The sequence below is a fragment of the Gossypium arboreum genome, chromosome 3 (genome assembly GCF_025698485.1).
Source record: "Gossypium arboreum isolate Shixiya-1 chromosome 3, ASM2569848v2, whole genome shotgun sequence".
Taxonomy (NCBI): Eukaryota; Viridiplantae; Streptophyta; class Magnoliopsida; order Malvales; family Malvaceae; genus Gossypium; species Gossypium arboreum.
Window position 1 is genome coordinate 71,725,823 of NC_069072.1, and position 9,819 is coordinate 71,735,641.

A 9,819-nucleotide genomic window follows, 5' to 3' on the forward strand; every position below is an offset into this window, starting at 1 on the left:
CAATGGTTTCGAGACCAAAAATCTAAGGAAATAAGTTTTATTTTTATTTTATTTTTATGGTCTACAATCATACAAAATTTTTTCGTGAAAATTTTGACGTTTGGGCACTCAATTTAGTCAAAAAGACTAAATCGTAAAAACTACAAAAGTTGAGTTGTACATGCTAGAGGTGTCCAATTGTTATGAAATTTTAAATTGGAGGTTCTTATATGGTAATTAGACCATTAGTTAAGTTGGTGGACAAAAATGGACATGGTTAGGCATGTTTCCAAATTTTTTCATTAAGGGCATTTTGGTCATTTAGTTATTAAAATGAATTAAAAACAAAATTAAAAGCCAATTTTTGTCCATCCTCAACCTCTTGGCCAAACTTGCATGGAGAAACCATGGCTAGGGTTTTTCAAGCTTCCAAGCTCGATTGTAAGTTCGTTCCAGCCCTGTTTTTAATGATTTTTACGTTTTTGCAATCCTCGTAACAAGATCTATCTATTTCTACCATTTATTTGAGCAAGGGTTGATGATTAAAAATTTAAACATGTGTTACATATGTGTATTTTTATGTTTAAGGGAGGAATATGAATGTTTTTTTGTGTGTTAAACAACTTTTACTAAGTAGTTTTCAGTGAAAACGCTAAAAAGGACTAATTTGTAAAAGTTATAAAATTTGACATAAAAGTGTGATTTAGTGGAAATTTTGGGCTTCTATAGTTATAAAAATTATTTTACTAGGGTTAAAGTGCAAATAAATTGAATAAAAATCATTTTATGAGCCTAGGGGCAAAAGTGTAAATATGATAAAGTTTAGGGGCAAAAATTTAATTTTTGCATAGTATGATTTTTGGATCACATTGACTAATGTGACTAATAAATAGACTAAATGTGATATTATAGATCAAAGAAAACGAGGTTCGAACCTAGAACAGGGAAAAACAAGAAATTTACGGTTAGGTCCCTTTTGCCATTTTGGTGTCGAGGTAAGTTCATGCGTAAATAATGCAACCTTATGTTATGTATCTAATATTTCGATATTGCATGAATTGTATACATTTGTTTTTATGAAATTGATTAATGACAATTTTGATGAAGTTTCGAGAAATGGGAAATCCCGATTTAACCTCAAGAGTAGAATACAAATGTCATGATATTAGTGCTACCGAGATTCCGAATAAGACCATTTTTGGGATATGGCACCATTTTTGGGATATGGCATCGGTATGTGATTTCGTATAAGACCATGTCAGGGACATGGCGTCGATATGATATTTCATGTAAGACCATATTTGAGATATGGCATTGATACGATACTATGAGTATGAGATCCCCGAGCATCCTTAGTATTCCAATGTGGTTCAATAGGTAAACCAAAGATGAGTATGAGAATGAAATTACTACAAGTAAACAGGCATGTACATAAGCCTATTATTTTAAATTTATGATTATTGTGGAAATAATTGTTTATTACCCATTGTGATTGATAGTGCACATACTTGTGATGTTGGATATATGATAAATATAAATGATGATTACGTGTTTGGTTGGAGACCGTCAGAGATGCCATCACACTATCAAGCTATCATCGTGGGTAAAAATGAATACAAACCTCTTAAGTTTATGGCAAGTATAAGGACTTAGTCAATTGTGAATGTGTCATTACGATTTAGTCAAAGGTATTGGCTTATAATGGTTAAGGGTTTGATGTAATGTGAAGCCATGTAAATTGGCTCATATCGGCTTATATTGATATTTGATTCATTTTGTATATGTAACACCCCTTACCTTTACCCAAGACCGAGACAAGGTACGAGGCATTACCGTAACAAACGAGACACTTCCGAAAAATGCGGGCTATAAAATTTCATTTCAATTTAAATCGATCAAACAAAATCATATTGTCCCTATTATGGACCTATGAGGTCCAAATCATACATTAAAAGTGATCTGGGACAAAATTGAGAACTTAAGAAAATTTTATAAAAATTCCTTGGGTTAAGCTGTAATATCCTGATTTGGGCCTAGTCGGAATAGCGGTTTCGTGACCACAAAATCCGAGATAGAAATAATTATTTTATGATTATTTTAAGGTCTATGATATGATTGCATGATTGTGTGAAAATTTCGTGAAGAAACTTTATGCATAAAGTGCTTAAATTGAAATTAGGGACTAAATCGAATAATTTGTAAAACTTGCATTCTAGAAGTTTCTAGTATGAAATTGTTTTGAAATATTAATTAGGAGGTCTTAAATAGAAATTTTACCAATTTCTAAGTCTATGGACAAAAATTGGACATGGATGGAATTTTTGGAAAGTTTAGTAGTAAGGGCATTTTGGTCATTTAGGGTAAAATGAATTAAAATACAAAATTAAAAGCCAATTTTGCTCATCTTCAACCCCATGGCCGAATATAGCAAGGAGAAACCATGGCTAGGGTTTTTCAAGCTTCCAAGCTCGATTGTAAGTCCGTTCTAGCCTCGTTTTTAATGATTTTTACGTTTTGGAGTCCTGTAGCTCGATTAAGCTTATGCTAGCAATAATTTAACCTAGGGTTTATATTTGGAAAAATACCCATAGGTGAAATTTGTGTATTTTGGTGTTTTATGATAGAATATGAGGTTTTAAATTATGTTAGACAACTTGTGCTACTCGGTTTTAAGCGAAAACTAGCAAAAGGGCTTAATCGGTAAAAATACCTAATAGTCATAAGTACATGTTAGAGTGAGAATTTGATGTTGCCATAGAAGGGAAAAATGATCAGCATGTCATAAAACATAAGAAAATAGGTTGAAGTTTAATTTACAAGCTTTGGGGCAAAAGTGTAAATATGCAAATATGATTTTGGGTCAATTTGAATAATGTGAGTCCTAATTAGACTATATTTTAAATGATAGAGCAAGGAAAACTAAAATTCGGGCTAAAATGGAAAAATACCAAGTTGTAGACGAAATGGTAAAAGTAGCCATTTTCGCATACGAGGTAAGTTCATGTGTAAATAATGTAGCATAATTGTTATTTTTATGTTATTGATGTTAATTATATGATATGCTGATTTTTTTATCGTGAAATATTATGCTTTGTGGTTAATGTTGAGTAATATGCAAATTATGTTTACTACTTGATAAATATGAATTGCTATCGAGTATCGGTTCCGATATTCCATGGAAGACGGCAATGTGAGATCGAGGAAAAAAGCCCGTTTGAACCTTAGGAATAGATTAGGATACAAGTGACATGTCACTAGGATGGTTGAGCATCCGAACTCGTTGAGTTGAGTCCGAGTTCACTTATGGATGCGAATGTCCGAACTCGTTGAGTTGAGTCCGAGTTCGTGAAATGTAACTAGGCATCCGAACTCGTTGAGTTGAGTCCGAGTTCACTTATGGATGCGAACGCCCGAGCTCGTTTAGTTGAGTCCGAGTTCACTTAGGGGCGGGTTACATGATTTCTTGATTACATATGAGGCACTTATGTGCAAATTATCCGTGTATCCGAGTTGTATTCCGATGTGTTCAATGGGTAAAATTCTACTCAAATGAAAGAACACTTAAGATGCAAGCGACTTTTTGGTAAGTGTTGTGAAATGGACACTTTGGACAGGTATGTTCTTAACCCTCGGGTTGATAATAGATACAACAACGATAAGGTAGTAAGATGATGAATGATGTTTAGAAATATGATATATGTTTTGGTGATACCATGCTAAAGTTGTTTGGTATATTTGTATTGTTATGTTACTTGTTATTTACATATGAACTTACTAAGCATTTATGCTTACTCCCTCCTCTTTATTTAATGTAGTTTTGAACAAGCTAGCTCGAGAATCGGGACGGGTCGAAGGTTCGATCACACTATCCAAAGGACTTTCATCTGGGTAAATGGCTTGTAAAACTTAAGTATGGCATGTATAGCAATATATTTATTTTGTGTAAATAATTTTATGATATGGCCATGATTGGTTGAGAAAATTTTTGATATTGATAAGTCATGGTGATGGTTAAATTTAGATCATGTTTGATATCATGGAAGTTTAATAGGTTATCTAGTTCATAACAACTCATGAAAAGATGAAATTTGCCTTAAAACAGAATATTACTGCAGCAATGACATGAATTTGAAAAATCACTAAAAATAGTATAAATGGAATTAAATGATGAGCAAGTTATGAAATTGAAGCTTAATGAGTCTATTTTCATATGGATAAAAAAAACTGGCATGTAAATTATACTTTATGAGATATTTGAAACCTTGTGAAACAGGGCCAGAGTGATTTCTGGATCCTCTGTTCTGACTTTAAAAATTCATAATAAATTGTAAAAAAATAATTAGAAGTCATTATTTATATTTAAAGATTCCTTATCGAGTCTAGTTTTCAGAGAAACAAACCTCATAGTCATTTAAATTCTGTATAGAGAGATATCTGATTCGTAATACACAGATGTCAGAGCAGTCAAACCCTGAAATAGGGGAGACTTTAACTAATAAACTGTACTAATTGGACCAACCAAAAATTCTATAAAAAATTAACAAATAGATATATGAGTCTAGATTTAGGGAAAATTTACGGATCTTGATTTTGAGTTTCATAACTCGAGATATGATTTTCTTGTAATCTGTGACGCGAGTAGCTAGAAAGTCGTGAATGTAGAAACAAAAGATTTGAAGTTCTTAATTTGATAAATTATGTTCGGTAACTCCTCAAGCTCGACTCCGGCGATGGTTTCGGGTGTGGGGGCGTTACATTTGGTGGTATCAGAGCAGGTTTAATCAGTTCTCGGACTAACCTAGCATGTGTAAAAGTTTAGCTATACATGCCACTGATCTGTGATAGTGTGATGTCTTCCGACGCGTATGAGTACTGTCTTATTTAGACAGGGTACTCTCCAACCGAGCTGCGGCGATCATGTTCAATGTTATGTGAAGGTATTTGAGTAAAATTATGATTATGATAAGTCTTGGTTTAGAAAAGTATGAATAAAAATTTATGATACATATGTGATAAATATTCATATTTGCTTAATGCTTATATGATGTAGTGTATATGGCTTACTTGATAAGATGAACGGAATAAATAGAAAGTAGTAGAGGTATGAATAAAAGTCATAAAATCATGATACGAATGAAAATGTCCTTGTCTTGATTTGGACGTCGAATGTTGATGAATGCTAATGATATATAATTTTTATAAGATAAAGGATTATAATGAAATGAACTTATCTATGTTAAATTGTTGGACTAAATTATATGATTGTAATGATATGTACATGATGATGCACGAAATGAAAGTTGTGATTGTGATGCAAATATCTATGCTTGTTTGGCCTTATATGATGTCATGAGCATGAATTAATTTAATTAAATGAATGGATAAGTAAAGCTATCTAGAAAACATAGAATGTATGCATAAGTATATTGTCTAAATGGGACAATAGGAAAATTGGTGTAAGCCAACATGAATGTTGCATTGCCTGAATGAATGACATGATTTTGATGATGTTGCTATGATGATGGAAGTTGTGTCATATGTGTATGTATAAGAAAGTCGAGTCAGAGGTCCTACAACCCCTCCCCCTTACCGAAGTGGTACTTATAATGGAATTTCATGAGATTTGTATTGAATAAGTTTCGGTTGAGAACCCAAAGAGTTCAATGATAGAATAATTATAAGTATGATCGAGATTGAAAATGAGCTGATAAGTAAAGTCGAGTCGAAGAAAGTATCGGATTGATATAAAGATTATTGGAATTATGCTCTGTCTCCGGTTGGAGAAGGAATTCTCTTTGGTAAATCGAATTACTCGGTGCAAGGTCGAGAAAAGTGTAAATCGAAATTTATTGAATCGGCCTTCTTTAGTGAATGGTTTAATATGAAATTTGTGATGGCGAACTAGTTGGGAAATGATATTTGAAATGTGAACTATCGAGTGTGACAGTTATGATCGGATGATTTAGCAATCTCTTTTGAGATGTTCTATGTGTTTACCCGTTCGTAAATATTTCTATGGCTATTGATCTTCGAAGAAATTCTTGTTATATGGGAATGTCTTCTAATTCGGTGTTGGATGAAAGCATTGGTAGTTTGACTGGTTTATAATTTATATTGCTCTATTTCATCGGGTATTCTATTCCATTTCATCTGATAAGAATTGATGAGAGAATACATATGATATTATGATTCTGTTTCTTCTACTTGATGCTTCATCTGATATATATGTATGGGAAGATATATTGTTCTTGTTATATTTGATTCCAGTGGGATTAAATGATGTTTTCTTTTGGACTTTCTTTCTTTGAAGAATTATCGGGGTTTGTGTATTTTCTCTATGAGTTTGGTTTTCGATTCTCCGGCATAGTATCGTATCTTGGATTTCTTTATTCGGTTTCCTTGTTATCTTTGTTCCATAATTTGTCAATTATGACTCGTGTTCGAAGTACGTTCTTCAGCTCGTGCTAATCATGTCAAATATGACTATACTTCTAATTTGATCTTGGTAATGTGGTGATTTTAGTATTGGGATTTTTTTTCTAATTTCTGTGTAAGGATTTGACATCAGTAAAGGCATAAGTGATAAAAGTGCGAGTTTCAGTCGGTATGGTGAATTATCTATTTGAAAGATTTCATGTGACAATTATTTCAAGATTTTTTTTCCCAAGTCTGATAATAGAATTTCATTTTGTACGGATAAAAGAGTAAATAGTCTGAACGAGAAGTGTATATTTATTAGAAAGAGTTGGATATTAGTTAAAATCACTACGAATGATAAGGTTTTCGTCTTGTGAAAGCTGAAAAGTTTATTACATGTTGACAAAGTTTGGATAGATGAGAATATTGGTAACAAGGCGTCGAACTAGGCTAGTCTACATTGAGTAAAGACTTCGACTTTCAAGAATGTCTTGTTGTATGAATTGTGATGTGTTTCAAGACAGTGAGGAAATGTGATAGTTTAGAGCATTCGATGTTACATAAAATCGGAGTTGTTAAAGGGGTTAAAGCCAAACATTGGGATCTATCAAAATTATCCTTGCCAGTGTTGATATTGGGATGGAAATGAGAAGGATTATTCTTGAGGCCATATCAGAATTATTTCCATGGCGGAAAGAGGAAAATGTGATGTATCCTATTGTTAAATGTTTGGCGAGATCTATAAATCATATCAGTATTGAATGAATTCCTACTCATCAGGTTCATGGAATTTCAAGTTTTTTTGATTGTTTAATTTCTTGGAATTCTAGTCTCCATTAACCAAATTGAGATCTGGTTTTATGTCAAGATGACAAGGGAAACTGAGAAGGGTTGAAAATTTAAGAACAGTTGAGAGTAGAGACTGTAAGCTTTCAGATCATATGAGAAATTAAAGAGATGTATTGAAGGCACCGCCTGAGTGAAAGTTCTTCAGCACCGAATATGAAATTGAGGAATCTAAGTGAAGACCACTTTTCTGGTAAGATTTTCTGGTACGAAAATCCCTAAAGGGGGGGAGAGTTGTAATATCCTAATTTTGGGCCTAGTCTGAATAGCGATTTCGTGAACACAAAATCCAAGATAGAAATAATTATTTTATGATTATTTTAAGGTCTATGATATGATTGCATGATTGTGTGAAAATTTCGTGAAGAAATTTTATGTATAAAGTGCTTAAATTGAAATTAGGGACTAAATCGAATAATTTGTAAAACTTACATTCTAGAAGTTTCTAGTATGAAATTGTTTTGAAATATTAATTAGGAGGTCTTAAATAGAAATTTTACCAATTTCTAAGTTTATGGACAAAAATTGGACATGGATGAAATTTTTGGAAAGTTTAGTAGTAAGGGCATTTTGGTTATTTAGGGGTAAAATGAATTAAAATACAAAATTAAAAGCCAATTTTGCTCATCTTCAACCCCATGGCCGAATATAGCAAGGATAAACCATGGCTAGGGTTTTTCAAGCTTCCAAGCTCGATTGTAAGTCCGTTCTAGCCTCATTTTTAATGATTTTTACGTTTTTGGAGTCCCGGTAGCTCGATTAAGCTTATGCTAGCAATAATTTCACCTAGGGTTTATATTTGGAAAAATACCCATAGGTGAAATTTGTGTATTTTGGTGTTTTATGATAGAATATGAGGTTTTAAATTATGGTAGACAACTTGTGCTACTCGGTTTTAAGCGAAAACTAGCAAAAGGGCTTAATCGGTAAAAATACCTAATAGTCATAAGTACATGTTAGAGTGAGAATTTGATGTTTCCATAGAAGGGAAAAATGATCATCATGTCATAAAACATAAGAATAAGGGATGAAGTTTAATTCCCGAGCCTAGGGGCAAAAGTGTAAATATGCAAAAGTTTAGGGGCAAAACTGTAATTTTTCCAAAATATGATTTTGGGTCAATTTGAATAATGTGAGTCCTAATTAAACTATATTTTAAATGATAGAGCAAGGAAAACTGAAATTTGGGCTAAAATGGAAAAATACCAAGTTGTGGACGAAATGGTAAAAGTAGCCATTTTCGCATACGAGGTAAGTTCATGTATAAATAATGTAGCATAATTGTTATTTTTATGTTATTGATGTTAATTATATGATATGCTGATTTTTTTATCGTGAAATATTATGCTTTGTGGTTAATGTTGAGTAATATGCAAATTATGTTTACTACTTGATAAATATAATTGCTACCGAGTATCAGTTCCGATATTCCATGGAAGACGGCAATGTGAGATCGAGGAAAAAATCCCGTTTGAACCTTAGGAATAGATTAGGATACAAGTGACATGTCACTAGGATGGTTGAGCATCCGAACTCGTTGAGTTGAGTCCGAGTTCACTTATGGATGCGAATGTCTGAACTCGTTGAGTTGAGTCCGAGTTCGTGAAATGTAACTAGGCATCCGAACTCGTTGAGTTGAGTCCGAGTTCACTTATGGATGTGAATGCCCGAGCTCGTTGAGTTGAGTCCGAGTTCACTTAGGGGCGGGTTACATGATTTCTTGATTACATATGAGGCACTTATGTGCAAATTATCCGTGTATCCGAGTTGTATTCTGATGTGTTCAACGGGTAAAATTCTACTCAAATGAAATAACACTTAAGATGCAAGCGACGTTTTGGTAAGTGTTGTGAAATGGACACTTTGGACAGGTATGTTCTTAACCCTCGGGTTGATAATAGATACAACAACGATAAGGTAGTAAGATGATGAATGATGTTTAGAAATATGATATATGTTTTGGTTATACCATGCTAAAGTTGTTTGGTATATTTATATTGTTATGTTACTTGTTATTTACATATGAACTTACTAAGCATTTATGCTTACTCCCTCCTCTTTATTTACTTTAGTTTTGAACAAGCTAGCTCGGGAATCAGGACGGGTCGAAGGTTCGATCACACTATCCAAAGGACTTTCATCTGGGTAAATGGCTTGTAAAACTTAAGTATGGCATGTATAGCAATATATTTATTTTGTGTAAATAATTTTATGATATGGCCATGATTGGTTGAGAAAATTTTTGATATTGATAAGTCATGGTGATGGTTAAATTTAGATCATGTTTGATATCATGGAAGTTTAATAGGTTATCTAGTTCATAACAACTCATGAAAAGATGAAATTTGCCTTAAAACAGAATATTGCTGCAGCAATGACATGAATTTGAAAAATCACTACAAATAGTATAAATGGAATTAAATGATGAGAAAGTGATGAAATTGAAGCTTAATGAGTCTATTTTCATATGGATAAAAAAAACAGGCATGTAAATTATACTTTATGAGATATTTGAAACCTTGTGAAACAGGGCCAGAGTGATTTCTGGATCCTCTGTTCTGACTTTAAAAATTCATA

The 9,819-nt window shown here is 32.8% G+C and overlaps 1 long non-coding RNA gene across 1 annotated transcript; it reads left to right on the top strand.

Moving 5' to 3' along the window:
- Positions 1–2,387: 2,387 nt before the first annotated feature.
- On the top strand, positions 2,388–9,533 carry LOC128290298 (uncharacterized). Its single transcript, XR_008280015.1, has 2 exons — positions 2,388–2,453; positions 9,315–9,533. It is a non-coding gene; the product is annotated as an uncharacterized LOC128290298 (long non-coding RNA).
- The last annotated feature ends 286 nt before the right edge of the window (positions 9,534–9,819 follow it).